The 16045-nt window shown below is 37.9% G+C and overlaps 1 non-coding gene across 1 annotated transcript; it reads left to right on the top strand.

Annotated features, from left to right (window-relative positions):
- The first annotated feature begins 12865 nt into the window (after positions 1 to 12865).
- LOC130456047 (U6 spliceosomal RNA) lies at positions 12866 to 12968 on the top strand. The gene has a single exon (XR_008914322.1). It is a non-coding gene; the product is annotated as a U6 spliceosomal RNA (small nuclear RNA).
- Positions 12969 to 16045: the final 3077 nt, after the last annotated feature.

Genomic DNA, 16045 nt, shown 5'->3' with positions numbered 1-16045 from the left:
AATTACTGAACTTGAAGCCTGGAAGTCCTGGTTTCACATCTCACCTGTGATATTTGTGATCTCTGTTGATAGATGTTCTCACCATGATCAAATCATAGGTTCTAGGGATATTTAAGGCAAATCTTTTTTCTCTGATCAGTGTTTTTTCTTCTGAGCCTATTGATTTGACTTGTGCAAAAGCTTTTCAATTTTGTATTATTGAGATGGTCTATTCTGTTTTTTATAATCTCTTCTATTCCAAAATGGTTTCTTAATTTTTCTCATATCTATAAGTATTGTAAAGGGTGAAATTATGGATGAGACTGAATGTATAATTAATTTAGATCACCAAGGATTTTATTTATAAAAAATCCTAATAAAAAAAATAATAAAATACCCAAGTCAGCTACCAAATTTTATTGTGATTTAATTGATATAGTAGAGAAGATTATGAAGAAAGGAGAAGGAAAGGGTGAAGGATTCTCCCCCTGGCCTGGCTGGTACTGGGCAGAAAGATTAGAAGATCTAGAAAGTAAGGGTTTGGAGTGTGAAGTAGAGGAAGGAATCAACCTGAACTCCAAAAAGGGGCTCAGCTGAGACGCCTGAACCTGAATCAGGTCAAGGACAAAACTCACCGCCAAAACCCAGACAATAACTGCCACTACTATGTCGGAACGCCTAGCACACTGCCAGCCAGAGTTGCCTCTGCAGGGAAAGAGCAAGGGACAGGAAGTGCCGTGCCTTATATGGACGTTTTTACATCATTTTTCTGCGTCTCATTTGTACCAATGAGGACTTAGCCTGACTTAGGACAGCCCAGAGGTCTGTCCTTTTTTCTGCAGATGTCTGTTGAAGGCCATTCCTTAGATAATTAAATCTTGAGTTTGATGCAGACCTTCAAAATCTTGTTAAACTAAGAAGGGAGGAGAAATGTAGTTTCCAAGACCTGATTCTATTATTCCAAGTATCTCCATTGTTACTGATCAGGAAATAGCTAAATCACACCTTCTAACAAATGGTCTGATTAGGGTGGAATAGTTTTAAAATCCACAGTATGAAAGATATAAAATTCCATTTTCCCTTAATTCTTAATGTTATTTTAATATTTAGATTGTCTATCAATTTGGGATATTTTGAGATGTAGGATATAAGAAACTGAACTAAACCTCCTTTTGCCAGATTACATTTTTTTTTCCAACAGTTTTTGATCCATAAAAACATCCATTCCCCAAGAGTTTGTGTACTTGGATTTATCAAATAATTTATGCATATTTGCTCTTGGGTCTTGCTTAACTAATCTATTCCATTGAATTGTTTTTTTTTTTGTTTTGTATGTTTTCAATCAGTATCAGATAGTTTTAATAACTATTGGTTTATATTCTAGCTTGAAATGACTGTGCCAAGTCCCACACCTTTCTATTGTTTTTCACCATAATTCAACATATCAATTGATCTCTTTTCTCATTTATGTTCCCTAGAACAATACTAATAAAAAATAATCCATGCTTGCCTATCCTATGTGACTATTCATGTCCTCTCATAAGTTCATATTAGGTGTCTCCCAAAAGAATTTTGCTTAATTCCATAAAGAATCCCTTTAGTAATTTAATTGTCTACTATATTGACATTGCACAACAATAAACATTGTTTTAAAGTCTCTAAGCTTTGTTGACACTTGGTTTTTATGTTTCATGATGCATTCCATAGACTTAATTCAGGAAAAGACTAAATTGCAATTGAATAAAATTTAATTTGTAATTTCTTACATAACAATGTTTGATATTTTCAGACAATGCCATTTTTCAACATTAGATGCAGTTCATAGATTCAGAATATGTGATGAAATTAATTATCATTTATTCAATGAGGTATGTGTTGTAGATTTTCTCCAAGCATAGGATTGTTCTGTGTTAAAGGCAAATGGCAAGGGGTAGGTGGCTCAGTGGATTGAAAACCAAACCTAGAGATGGGATATCCTGGGTTCAAATTTGGCTTCAGACATTTTCTAACTGTGTGACTATTGGCAATAACCCCCATTGCTTAGCCCTTACCACTCTTCTGCCTTGGAACCACTACGTAGTATTGATTCCAGGACTGAAGGTCAGGGTTAGGAAAAAAAAAAAGGAAGTTGTTCTCATCAGTTGTTAACCCTTAAAGGATGTCAAGGAACCCAGAAGGCATAAATGGGGAGGGAAGTGGGGCAGTTAGCAAAAATGCTTAGAGTTAATAGATGAAGATAGATTTATATTTATCTAAGTCCATTGAATATTGGTAGATTAATCCCCAGATGGTTAACACATGATGTTACTATGTTAAATGAAATTTTCCTTCCTATTTTTTGCTCTGGAATTTTGTTTCACAGAAAAGCTGATGATATTTGTGGATTTATTTTCCTATCATTGCTTTGCTGAAAATACTGTCTCAATTGTTTTGTTCTCTGAAGTTCTCTAAATAAACCACCATATGATCTATAAACAGAAGTAATTTTATTATATTTTTGCCTTAAATTTGTTCTTTCTTATTACTGTAATTAGTATTTCTAACACTGCCAAATAATAGTGGGGGGTGGGGGGCAGTGCAGCTGGGTAGCTCAGTGGATTGAGAGCCAGGCCTAGAGATGGGAGGTTCTAGGTTCAAATCTGACCTCAGACACTTCCAACTGTGTGACCCTGGGCAAGTCACTTAACCCCTATGGCCTAGCCCTTATTGCTCATCTGCCTTGGAACCAATACACAGTATTGATTCTAAGACAGAAGGTAAGGGTTTAAAAAAAAATAAATAATAGTGGAGGTCATAGGCATCCTTGCTGACCTGACCATCCTAGGGAATAATCTAGTGTATTGCACTTATAAATAATTCTAGTTTCTAGTTTTAAATAGAAGTTTTTGACCACATTAAAGATCTTTTTATTAATGTCTTAAGTTTTTTATGTATGTTGTGTTTACATTTCAAAGACTACAACTCTAGTTTTTTTTCAAAAGATAAGTCTAGAAATCATCAGTTCTTTTAAAAGTCCTTTTCCTTTCCATAGGATTATGATCAGTTTTGCCAAAGAAGTTACTCTTGGGGGTAATAAAAAATTTTTTTTTTAATTCCTTATCTTCCATCTTAAAATCAGTAGTGTGTATTGGTTCTAAGGCAGAAGAGAGATAAAGACTAGGCAATGGGGATTTTGTCTTGGGAGAAAAGGCACAAGGCAAATATTTCAAATGCTAATTTCTGAAACAAAGAATCTTAATCAAGGAAATACTCTTCATGGGAGTAAAGTGGTGAAAACTGAAATTGCCATATCTTTATCCAAAAGGTGCCAAAATGAAATTGGAGCATTAATAATAATAAGGATGAGTCAATGCTTTATGGTTAAAAAATGCTTTTTTATACATCATTTCATTTGATCTTTACAACACCCCTGAGAGATATACAGTCAAGTTATCCCCATTTTACATGAGGGAAATTGAGGCTTAGATGAATTATGTGCCCTAATTCACAGCATGGATAAGTGGCAGAGCTGCCATCTACTTACTTCACTCAGATCTTCTGGCTATTAATCCAAAATGCATCCCATGATACCATGAAACTCTTGGAACATTTACAAAGTGATCTCATCTGATCTGTGGCAATGTTTACCATGCATAAATGAATAAGTTCAAAGTATACAACCTACACAAAATACTGCATGTTGATTTAATGTTTGTTGAGACACATACTGAACAATGTAGACAGTAGATTTCCTATATTCTATTAAACCACAAAAAAATACATTGTCAAATGACATTTGACTGAGAGGCCATCTGTCTTTTGAGGTTAGCCATAATCTAGAGTCACTGGATTCCCAACTATATGTCAGCAAAACTAAAAACTTAAATTAGGTGGATGAATAGCTATTAAAAAAAAAAAAAGAAAACAAAATCAAATTTAGAAAATGGACTATTTAAACCTAATCTCAGAGAGAAATCGAGCAAATAGTATGCAATATCCCAAAGGAGAAAAATAATTCACGCTAAAAGTTTTAAAACAGGTATGGTATACTGTACTATATGAACTACTTTACAAAAATAGAGCAAACTTCTAAATTTTTTTCTGAAACAAATATAGTCTTGATATCCAAATGAAGGAAGAGTAAAGCAGAGAAAGAGAACTATAGGTCAATATCTATAACTATTAATATAAAAATATTAAAGAAAATATTAGGAATGAGATTATATAGCAATATATCCAAAAATATTCACTAGGCCAAACCGGAGTTATAATACAAACAGAAGAATTAATATTAGGAAAAAATTAGCATAATCAAATAAATAACAAAACCAACAACAAATGCATACTTCTTAGCAGAGTGATGAGACTTTATCTAGATACCTGCTAGAATTCTCTCTATGCCAAAAGTAGAACAATCAATAAGTTCTTGACCTGCTTTAGTGAAAATTTCATCATTGAAATGGTGAAGGAAGCAATGAGTAGGATCTGTTCTATATTAGATTCTTTCCAATAAAGAAAAACCTTGTAGGGAAGTGACCACTCCATCTTATTATTTGTGTTAGAGAAAAAGATGACAGTCCTCTAAGCCCTGGTCAAACCATTTCTGGCATATGGTGTTCAGTTCTGAGCATCACAATTTAGAAAAGATGTTGACAAGCTGGAGACAGTCTCAGAAAAATCAGGATAGTGAAGGCCTGTGAATTCATATCATCTAAAGATTGGTTGAAGGAATTATGTATATTTCTCCTGGAGAAGTGGGAGACATGATAGCATTCTTAATACTTAAAAAGTTGCTATGTGGAATACTTATTCATCTTTTCTATTTGTCCCCAGAAGGCAGAATTAGGAACAATTAGTAGAAGTTGCAGAGAGGCAAAGTTAGGCTTGACATCAGGAAAAAATTTCTTAATAATTAAAGCCATTCAAAAGTGGAATGAACTTTTTTTAGGTGGTGGCGAGTTTCCTTTCACTAGTGACCTTCAAGCAAGCAAAGCCTGGATGATCACTTAGTGGTAAGAAGGGATTCTGCATCAGGAGAGGATTGGTTTAGTCTCTGTTTATCATTCTGTAGCCAGGGCTATAGAAGGGGAGATCTGTTCCTCCCATTCAAATCTGAACATGTTCTCCCCCAGATACACAATTATACATTGCGGTTAGGCCTCCTATGACTACCACGATGGCACTATTACTACTATGGTTGTGTTTCCGGTCATTCTCATGTTCATAAGATGAATTGACTTGTTTAGATTCACTTGAAAACCTAATCAACAGGTATAACATTATTTTTATGAGAAAATATGTTGGGAGTTTAAAAAAAATGACTTCTAAATTAGTCTTAGAAACAAAAATGAGCTATAATTAATTAACAAATTCATGTCATACGCATTAATGAAGCGCCTACTCTGTACAACGTGTTGTGATAGGGTGGATGGGGTGAAAGTGGGGTAGGAGATAGAAAGATAAGTTGGGAGTACTTTAATTATAGAGTGACTGTTACCTAGCAGGGGATGGAGAGAAGATATATTATAGTACTAGATTATTAGAGCACTTTCCTGTTCAGGATGACCCTGTTACTTTAAGCCATCTTCTAGAGTCATCAACCTTTTACTCATGCCTCATTGCTAGTCCTGTTGGGCTTACACTCACTCCCCTTGCAGAGTGACCTCATATATGGAAGCTGGCCAAACTTTCCCAAAGCCTATTCCAATGCCCATAATCAGCATGTAGGAGCAACTCCAGTACCCACAGGACACAGATCTGACCCTTACTCTATGCACTCACACTTGTTCCAGGTTAGTACACAAATGACCAGGGCTCTAAGCTCCAACCACTCATCCCCACATGCTGTTTCTCATCTCAACTCACTGCCCTCTCTGTATATAAACTTACTCCTCCTACTCACAATTTCCTTCACAAAGATATTCTCTTTCTAAAGATGCCCTTCAGGAGGCAGCTGGGTAGCTCAGTGGATTGAGAGCCAGGCCTAGAGATGGGAGGTCCTGGGTTAAAATCTGACCTCAGACACTTCCCATCTGTATGACCCTGGGCAAATCACTTGACTCCCATTGCCTACCCCTTAGCACTCTTCTGCCTTGGAACCAATACACAGTCCTGATTCCAAGACGGAAGGTAAGGGTAATAAATAAATAAATAAATAAGCAAACAAACAAACAAATAAATAAATAAACAAACAAACAAACAAACAAATAAATAAATAAATAAATGAATGAATGAATGAATGAATGAATGAATAAATAAATAAATGAATAAATGAATAAATGGATAGATAGATAGATAGATAGATAGATAGATAGATAGATAGATAGATAGATAGATAGATAAAGATGCCCTTCACACTGCCAGGGACTAGTTTCTGCCAACTTACTCTGCATGAAAGTTAGCTACTACTGGCCATTACAAGCAGCTTTTGCTACCACAGTCTGACATAAAGCTATTGCAACCTTTGCCAGGCTGAAATAGAAGCCCTACTGTTTTATTATCTTCTTGCCTAAGGATATGGGAGCAGAAGGGAAGGAGGGCAGGCTATACCAAGATGGCGCCATCCAAACAATTGTAGGATTTTTCTTTGGTATGAGTGTTCTAATACTTAAGTAGTACTGAATTCCAGTCTATGGATACATTCATTACTCTTCTTATGGCATCACAAATGAGATTTCTGAATTCTTTCTCATTCTAATATCTCATCAGTGAAGTGCCCAGTTCTCTGTAAATTTAATGGATTTACAGTGGAGTATTACACCAACTCTCAGCAGAGGTAGAAAACGATAGATGGAATTGGTAAAATAACTGGGCTTGAACTCAGGAAGCCCTGAGTTCAAACTCTACCACAAACATTTACTAGGTATATGGCCTTGGACAAGTCACTGAACTTCAGCTAGTTTTAGTTTCCTCGCCTGTAAGATAGAAATAATAAAGTACATCTCAAAAGATTATTGTAAGAATCAAATCAGATGATACATCTAAAGTGTTTTGCAAGCTTTAAAGTCCAATATAAATGCTATCTATGTTTATTATTAGGTGAGGAATGAGAGACTTGTAGTCAGGTTTGGCCAATGTGTTCATTTGTTTGGTCTAACTATATCTTCTCATAAAGGAAGGTTATATGAAGAGAAGGTAGAGGTTGCAGAGAGTAAAGGGTAAAGTAGTGGGAGAGAAGGGGACTCATTGGAAAGTAACTTTGAAAAAAAAGATCAATAAAATACTATATGTAGTATTTATGTGTAAATATGTCTAGAAATATCTTTATATATCTCTATGAAAAGATATTTATAGCTGTAAGAATTTATATTATAATAGTTATAGATGTAAATCTATTTCTACATATGTACATATGCATATATTTGTATTTATACATGCATGTATATACATATATATGTAGGAGTTGTATATATTTCCTCATAAGACTAATGCTACACCTGTTGGTTAGGCTCTCAAGTGAATCCGTACAAATCTCTCCATCCTGTGGACATATGAGAATTATAGTGTATTACACATTTATAATACATATATGTATTACATATGTGTGTTGGTGAGTGTGGGTGTGTGTATGCTTCTCTTTCTCCCACCACTGTGGCTCCTTTTCCTTCTCATTCTCCTCCCAGCTTCAAGCCAATGAGGGCATTGATTAGCTCTTCCCCACTTCTGACCCTTACCTTGAATGCCAGTTAGTTGGCATCTTCTCCCTTCTCCTACTCCTGAACTTGGACTCCTATTATTCTACAGGTATTGGTGGGTATGCATTTTGCCCTCACAACTTCCATCCTGGTCTGGAAAAGGACACAGACAAGCTACTTCATTAAGAGAGAAGGAGTATTACCTACGCCTCGGGAATTGGGGAAGCAAGAAGCAGTTGTGACTTGTGTCCAGGGTGATTTTATTATTCCTTAGCTCTAAAGTGAATGCATTTGAGAAGGTTGGGAAGGAGTGAGCAGCCTCTCTGTTTGGGCTGGTGTTAATGCTAGGCACCTCTTCCAAGTTCTCACTCATGCTATGGGCTCTAAAATTTTCTGAGACCATTGGACACATTCTCTTCCCTTGTGGAGACCACAAATAGCTCAGAAAATTGAGATTCAGCTATAGATGTTGACAATATTTTTAATCACTGTTGCCCTAAGCTAGTATTACCAAATATAGGAACACCAGGACCCAGGATCCATATCCATTTACATTTATACCTATTCCCATTCCCTCCCCAAAATTACAAGTGCTTCAAGGTCCAAGACATCCTCGCACATCAAAGGCTTCTCAGCTCAGCTCACTTCCAGACTCAGAACTGTGGGGCAACTAGGACCCTGCTTCACAATCAAAATTTAGACATCACTAATACCACTTATAGACCTGTAGGGCGATAGAAATAACAAAGTTTAGCACATAGCAAGAATAACTAGTTTATATAGGAAGTTATCAGATGTCTTCTGTGCTCCCTCATCCCACAGATGCCCCAGATCTAGTCTTTTCCATTTTTAAATCCCTTACCTTCAGTCTCAGCATTTACTCTAAAGCAGAAGAGCAGCAAAGACTAGGTGATCAGATTTAAGTGACTTGCCCAGGATCACACACCTAGGAAGTATCCGAGGTCAGATTGGAACCCAGGATCTCCCAAATCCAAACCTGGCACTCTCTCCTCTGTGCTACCTACTGCCTCTTGCCCTGATGAATTCTTTCTGGATCTGCTCTTCCCCAGATAGCAGCATGGCTTTGTAGGTTCCTAGGATTCCTGCTCCTCTAATTCACACTTTCCCCAATGAAAACATCTACTTCCAGAGTCTTTTTCTGTACGCTCAGGAGCTAATTCCTAGCAACATACCTCTCATTAATACCCATGATGAGAGATGCTACGTAAACAAGCATGGGGTCTAAAGCACTTTCAAGCTGGTTTATGCCTTGGGCACATAGCCATTCCCCTTTGCTGGAATTCCTGGGCTCTAGCAACCAGACTGAAAGCCATAGTTTCACTTCATAGACCTCTCCACTGGAATGCTTTTCACTATATGACTTCACCTGTACAGCAAGCCCTCTGCACTCACAGATTAGTGATTCATGTTTTGAGATAGTTGTTCCCTGTGCCAGCCCGTGCTCTTTTCCAAACAATAATGCTGAATCCTGTGAGTGACAAGGCCATTTTGCAAAGATGTGAAAGGAAAGGAAGGAGGTAGATTAGGGAGTGATGGTTTTATTCTCTGTCAGACTAGGTTTGTGGTAGAGAGGGTCAAGGAGGAGAATGGTAGGCAAAAAGGGTCTGAATGGACCCTGCCAACAAAGTTAACTTGGCAATGCAGCCAATTAGACATGACCCATGGCCCAGAATGTGCCCAACTCCAGGTTCATGAAGACCAGCTACAAAGCTCCCAAATTATACCTGTTTGGCTCATTTTATTCCTCACTCAGATACCCTCTGGGAACTTCAGGATTTGGCTTGTGTTAACCTCTCTGTAGATGTAGGTAAAAGAGCCTTCAGTCCCATGCAAGCACTCAGCTCACAATTCCAGATAGAGGACAATCTTTATTTTACTCTATACAAAATGCAAAACAGCACAAGGAACTTACAGTAGCCCACAGACAATCAATATAATTCCCCCTTTCCCACCAAATCCCATTTTCCAACCAACGGGTCAAAATACGCTTCCAACCTAGACTACCTCAAATGTTTTGATTCTCCCCAGAAGGAAAAGAAAATTTAATCAGCTAGGGAACCCCTCACACTCTGATCACCTTTCACCTTTCCATCTTTTCCCTCAGAGATCTATACAATACTCCAGTGTTCTGGTACTGTTTGGATTTCTTTCCAAATGAACTTGGGCTTTCTTAGGTAAGTCATTTACTTCTTTCAGCCTCAGTTTCTTCATCTGTAAGATGGAGATAAAAATAGCACCTCTCATAAGGTTGTTGTGAGGATCAAATGAGATCATATTTTCAAAGTACTTTCACACCTTAATGTACTATATAATGTTAATGATAACTATTAGAGGGTGAATCCTTCACATTTAAGTGATTCTTTCTTTAACCTTAAAGATCTATAGAATTTCCCAGTCTAAGTGATAACTGAAGGACTCAGGTTCTCTCATGAAAAGAAACAATGTTGATACAGCTAAGTGGTCCAATGGATAGAGCCAGGGCTTGAGATGAGTTCAAATCTGACCTCAAACATTTCCTAGCTGTGTGACTTTGGGCAAGTCATTTAACCCCATTTGCCTAGCCCTTGCTCTTCTGTTTTAGAGTTGTTACTAAGACAGGAAGTAAAGGTTTAAGAGAAAAGGAGAGGAAAGAAAAGAATAAAAAAGAAAAGAAAAAATAATGTTGGGTAGTCAGAGAGGCAGGAACTCTTGACACTAATCCAGATGTTTGGTGGATTGGAAGCTGTTACCATTCTTCCAGAATTCTGAGTCTCAGAGACTCCACTACTGGGCCACAGGGCTCTACTATTACAATTAGGGTCAAAAGATTTTGCCACTGTCTTTCCATAGTTTGGGCCATAAACTCAGTGTCCAGGAACTTGAGATCCTGGAACTATTGCTACTGTACTACTGCCTCTGGCTACTGTCACCCCAGTTGTCATCTTTAGTAATGGTAAGGAAGTAGTGGCTAGACTCTGGGGACTTGACCATCCTCTAAGGAACAAAATCTTCTTTTGCTCTTTTGAATGAATTAATTTTTAAAATTATCAAACTCTTACTATGTGCAAAAGATTAAGAATACAAACAGAAAGACTTGCTCTGAAGGAGTTTGTATTTACCAGCTGCAACTCAAATGGAGTGGTCCTTAGGGTTTAGCAGCAAAGCAGATGGTAATACATTATCTATAATGTCATTCCCACTGAAAAAAAAACCAACACATCCATTTCTGATACTGATCCATTTGATGCTGCCAAGGATTTTGGTGGCAAGAACTTTCTTTTTTGAGTCTTTAGTAGCTGTGGTTGCAACACCCACAGAAGCAGTTACCAGCTCACATCTCCACAGGGTTTGCCCTGGTATGATGGTTGTGGGGACTGGCCTGGAAGCAGGACTAGTGGCCAGGGAAGTGCTGCCATTCGCAGGGCTTCCAGTCTTACCTGCTGGATCAGTGGCAAGTTGGTCAACAGTGATGGTGGCAGTGGGAAGGAAGATGGCTCCTTCTCCACAGGAATTGCTTCCCTCAAGGATGACTGGAAGACTGGACATAGGAAGAAGACTAGTAGGCACTACCACACTTCCAAGAGTCTTGAGTTCAAGGTCCTAGGATCTATGGATGTCTCTAAAAGATAGCTCCTCACAGGCCTGCTCTGACTTATAGGTCCAAAATAGAGGGCCAATGACAATTAAATTATTCCCAGGGCCAAGATCAATCTACTCTTTCTCAATGAAGGGTGAATGAGTGTGTTCTTATTGTCAAGATGCTAATAGCCTTTGTGCCTACTAACTCAATCCTAGGGGATGTGAGAGTAAATTGCTCCATCTAGGAATTTGCCCATCTGGGAAGTATCCCATTAGGGGGATACTTTATTGATTTTTTTTCTTGCCTTTGTATCTCTAATACCTAATAGTGTGTCTTGTATATAGGAGGTGCTTAATAAATGCTTACTTTAAAGATAAACAAGTTTTCCCAGGGACACATGCTTCTGTTCATCTATATGTTCACAAGACCCACAGTGAATTTTGCATCTGCATTCATTGCTATCCCTGAACATATGATGAAAAGGCAGGTCAGCACTGACTTTAGCTCTGAGAGCAATCTTGAGTTCAGGTCCCCAGGGGCTACTCAAAGTAAAGGGCCCTCAAAGCTTTTTTCTCTAATTATCATAAAAGAAGCATCGTCATAGTGGAGCTGATTACATCTGTCTAAATGACTCCCTATGTGGTTCTCTAGCACTGTTTTTATTTTAGAGGCTGTAATGTTATACTAGAGGCCAGTGATGTGTTGGTAACTTAAAAGAGCATCTGTATGTCATAAATGGGCACCCACTTCATTAATGAGATAAGTTACCTATTCTGGACTGTTCTAAAGCACCAGATGTGCTAATCACTGCATGCAGCACAGTGGATTCTAATAGAGAGGCAATATTCATTTTCTACAAAAGCCCAGAGGAGGGAAGAAATACTAAATAAGGGATTGTTGCAAAACCAAAAAGAAATGGAGCAGAGAGCTTTATGAGCTGTTTTACTAGATATGATGAGGTTAAACCAGATTAAATTAGATTGTAAGCTCTTTGAGGGCAGAGATTGTGAAGGTTTTCCCTCCCATCTTTATATCCTTGACACCTTGACTTGACTTCAGTGAATTGTATCAACCAAAAAAATCATTGCTCAAGAAGGAAGTTTTCAGTGTTGAGTATTTCTGAGCTTAGTTAGGTTGGTCCTTGGATAATGGTCTGTCACCAGGCTCATATTCAATGCCTTCTAAGTTTTCTAGGACCTACCACACTGGCATAGCTTTCAAAAACATAGAATCATCTTCATGCCCTGGAGGGTAATTGGAATAGGACTTTGGGGACAGCCTTGCACATAGTAGGTACTAAATAAATAAGTGGAATTGAATTATTGAGACTGTGACTCAGAAATCATGGGAAATCACTAATAGCAGAATTCTAACATGCTAGATGAGAGTATGGGGGAGAAAAGGAGGAAAAAGGAAAGAAAATAGAACAGGGTCTTTGATGGCATTTCTTGAAGAGAAGAGAATGACTAAGGTAGAGGATATAGATTGAGGTTAAGAAAAAATAAGAAGGGGTAGGGAGGTAGTCCAGTGGAAAGAGCACCAGGCCAGGACTTGGGAGGACCTGGATTCAAATCTGGTCTCAGATTCTTCCTAGCTGTGTGACTATGGATAAGTCACTAAATCCCAATTGCCTAGCCATTGCAGAGAATCCATAGGTAAGGTAAGGGTAATTTTTAAAAATTAATAAGAGTTCTTGCTTCAGCAGCAAATACACTAAAATTGGCATGATATAGAGAAGTTTAGAATGGCCCTTGTCCAAGGAGGACACACAAATTGGTGAAATATTAAAAAAAAATGAATGAATTAAAAAGCCTTATGGGGATAAGATAGCAGAGTAACATGAAGGATAGCTAAACTCCTCCACCCTCATCCCAAACTCCTCTAATACTGAGAGAGGCAGCCAAGAAAATGTTGAGGTGAGTTATTTTTCAGCCCAGGTTGGCACAGAGAGACAAATAAGGTAGACTATGGACACTAGGGACAAGGTTTGGTCAAGAATATACCAGTGAAGAGTACTCCAGTATATGGAAGAGGCTATGTATCAGGGCAAGAGGAAATTCCCAGATCCAAACCAGGGCACTGTATGGGAACAGGTGCTAAGAGCAGAATTTTTGCCCAGCATTCCCTTGAGGGGCAGAGCCAATACAGTGGTTTAGTAGTTGCAAAAGCTGAAACCACTTTGATTATCCTTCCAAATTAATCTTTAGAAGATACCTCAATAAGATAGGAGTCAAAGCAAGATGAGTGAGGGGGACTCTCCCACTGAACACAACTAGAAAGGTAGGCAGAGAATGTTAATTTTCATGGAATAAGAGGGAACCAGAAGCAAAACTGCGCATCAAGGAGTGCTGGACAACTACACCCCATCTAGCATGCCAGATTTAGAACCTGGCCAACTTAGGGGTCCTAGAACTTGGGCTTCACCAACAAAAGAACACCTCAGACTCACTCCTTGAAGTCACAGGCCCTGGCAACAGCCCATAGTGAGTTCTGGAAGTCCATAGCACTGGACCCTTTCAAGTCTCCAAGGCAGCCATAAAGATATGGCCCCAGGGCAAATAAGCTCACAATTCTGCAGAGGAGATGGAATAGGCAAGCAGCTTTCAAAATTCCCAGTCCATAGGCAAAAAAAGGCTTGGAAAATTAGCAAATAATGAAAGAAAATCTTTAACCCTAGAAAATTTTTACAGAGAAAAACAGCAAAGAACTGAACCAAAAGGAGATGGTGAGATCCAAACAACCACATGCCAAACTTAAAAAAAAACAAAAAAGGGAGGGGGGAATTGGTTGCAAGCTCTGGAAGAAATCATAAAGGAATTTAAAAATCAAATAAGACAAGTTGAAGAAAAATGGGAAAAAAGAAATGAAAGTAGTGCAAAAAGAAAATAAGAGCTTAAAAAGTTGGTCAACTGGGAAAAAAAGAGGCACAAAAATCCAATGAAGAAAAGAGTGTTTTGAAAAGAAGAATGAACCAAATAGAAAAGGAGGATCAAAATGTCATGTAAGAAATTCAGTTCATAAAAATTAGAATTGGGCAAGTAGAAGCTAATGACTTCACGAGACATCAAGAAACAATAAAACCAAATTTAAAAAATGAAAAACAGAAGAAAATATGAAATCTCATTAAAAAAACAAAAACAAAAACAACTGACCCAGGAAATGCATCCAGGAGAGACAAATTAAGAATTATTGGACTACCTAAAAGTCATGACCAAAAACAAAAAATCCTAAACATCATATTATAAGAAATTATCGGGGGCAGCTAGGTGGCTCAGTGGATTGAGAGCCAGGACTAGAGATGGGAAGTCCTAGGTTCAAATCTGGTCTCAGACACTTCCTAGCTATGTGACCCTGGGAAAGTCACTTGACTCCCATTGCCTAGTCCTTACCACTCTTCTGCCTTGGAACCAATACACAAGATGGAAGGAAAGGGTTTAAAAAAAAAAGAAATTATCCAAGAAAATTATCCTAATATTCTTGAATGAGAGGGTAAAATAGAGATGAAAAGAATCCACAGATCACCTCCTGCAATAAATCCCCAAATGACAACTCCCAAAAACGTTATAGCCAAATTCAAGAACTCCCAGACCAACAGACTTTTAGCCTATTGCCTAGTTCTAGGTCACAGATCCAATAACTGAAGGGATATCTGTGCCTAGCTCCAGAGTAAGTAAAAACTGAAGACTCTAGAATGTACACAGAGAAAGGAACAAGTTTAGAAGCAAGCAATGACACTGTGGCTTAGATTCCCAGGAGTACAGCAGGTCTCAGTTTCAATTTCTAATCTAATCTGATTTTTGCAGAGGAATAACAAGAGTAGGAATCCCAGCCCAAAAGGAAAAACTTGAGTTCTGTCACTCTGAACCAGCAGAGCATCTCAGCTGGCTGATAGTGACTGAATGACTGAGTCTAACCATAGTATACTGTTGTTCAGACCCAAAACCCAGTCAAGAACTGCAGAGTCAGAAGAGAAAGAGGCTAGGATGAGGGGATAGTGAACAATCAGACTTCACAACTCCAGCTCATAGCACTTAAAGTGTACCAAAAGCTTGTAGGTTTCCAACTTCAGTTGTCCCTGAGATCCTGAAATAATATAACATTCAATACCCCAAGAAAGCAGCAATAGGACAAGGATAGACCTTCTCTCCAGAAGCAGCCAGAGCCCAGTCCTTACATCAAATCCAAAGTTATGAAGTAGGCTGTAAGAATGAGCAACCAAAAAAAAAAGAAGAAGAAGGAAAAAAAAGAATCCAATTATAAAAAGATATCACAATGAGAGAGAGACACTCAAGACATATCCTAAGGTGCTAAGAGAACCAAGCCTGAAGAAATGAGGTCCTGCATTCAAATTTGACCTCAGACACTTCCTAGATATGTGACCCTAGGCAAGTCACTTAACTCTTATTGCCTCGCCCTTACCACTGTTCTGCTTTAGAACTAATACATAGTATTATTTCTAAGATGGGGTAAGGGTTAAAAAAAAAGATACATAAGTCCAGAAAAACAATGATTCCAAAACATCTATGAGTAAAGTCTCAAAGAAAAGTACCACTTGGACACAAAGTCAACTAGAATTCCTGGAAGAAATACAATGATATATATATATATATATATATTTTTTAATTTTTAAGTGAAATGAGGGAGCTAGAGGGAAAAAAAAAAGAAACAAGACTTATGGAAGAAAGGATTGAAAAGTAAATTAACAGCTTGGCACAAGAAATATAAAACCTTACCCAAACAACAAACTCTGAAAATAGAATGGAGCAAATAGAAGCCAATGACTCCATGAAGCAACAAGAAATATCAGAAACAAAGTAAACATTGAAATAAATAGGAAAAAATGTTAGCTGTCTCATAGTAAAGACAACTAGCC

This window comes from Monodelphis domestica, chromosome 8 (genome assembly GCF_027887165.1).
Source record: "Monodelphis domestica isolate mMonDom1 chromosome 8, mMonDom1.pri, whole genome shotgun sequence".
Lineage (NCBI taxonomy): Eukaryota > Metazoa > Chordata > Mammalia > Didelphimorphia > Didelphidae > Monodelphis > Monodelphis domestica.
This window is presented reverse-complemented; position numbering and strand designations above follow the sequence as displayed.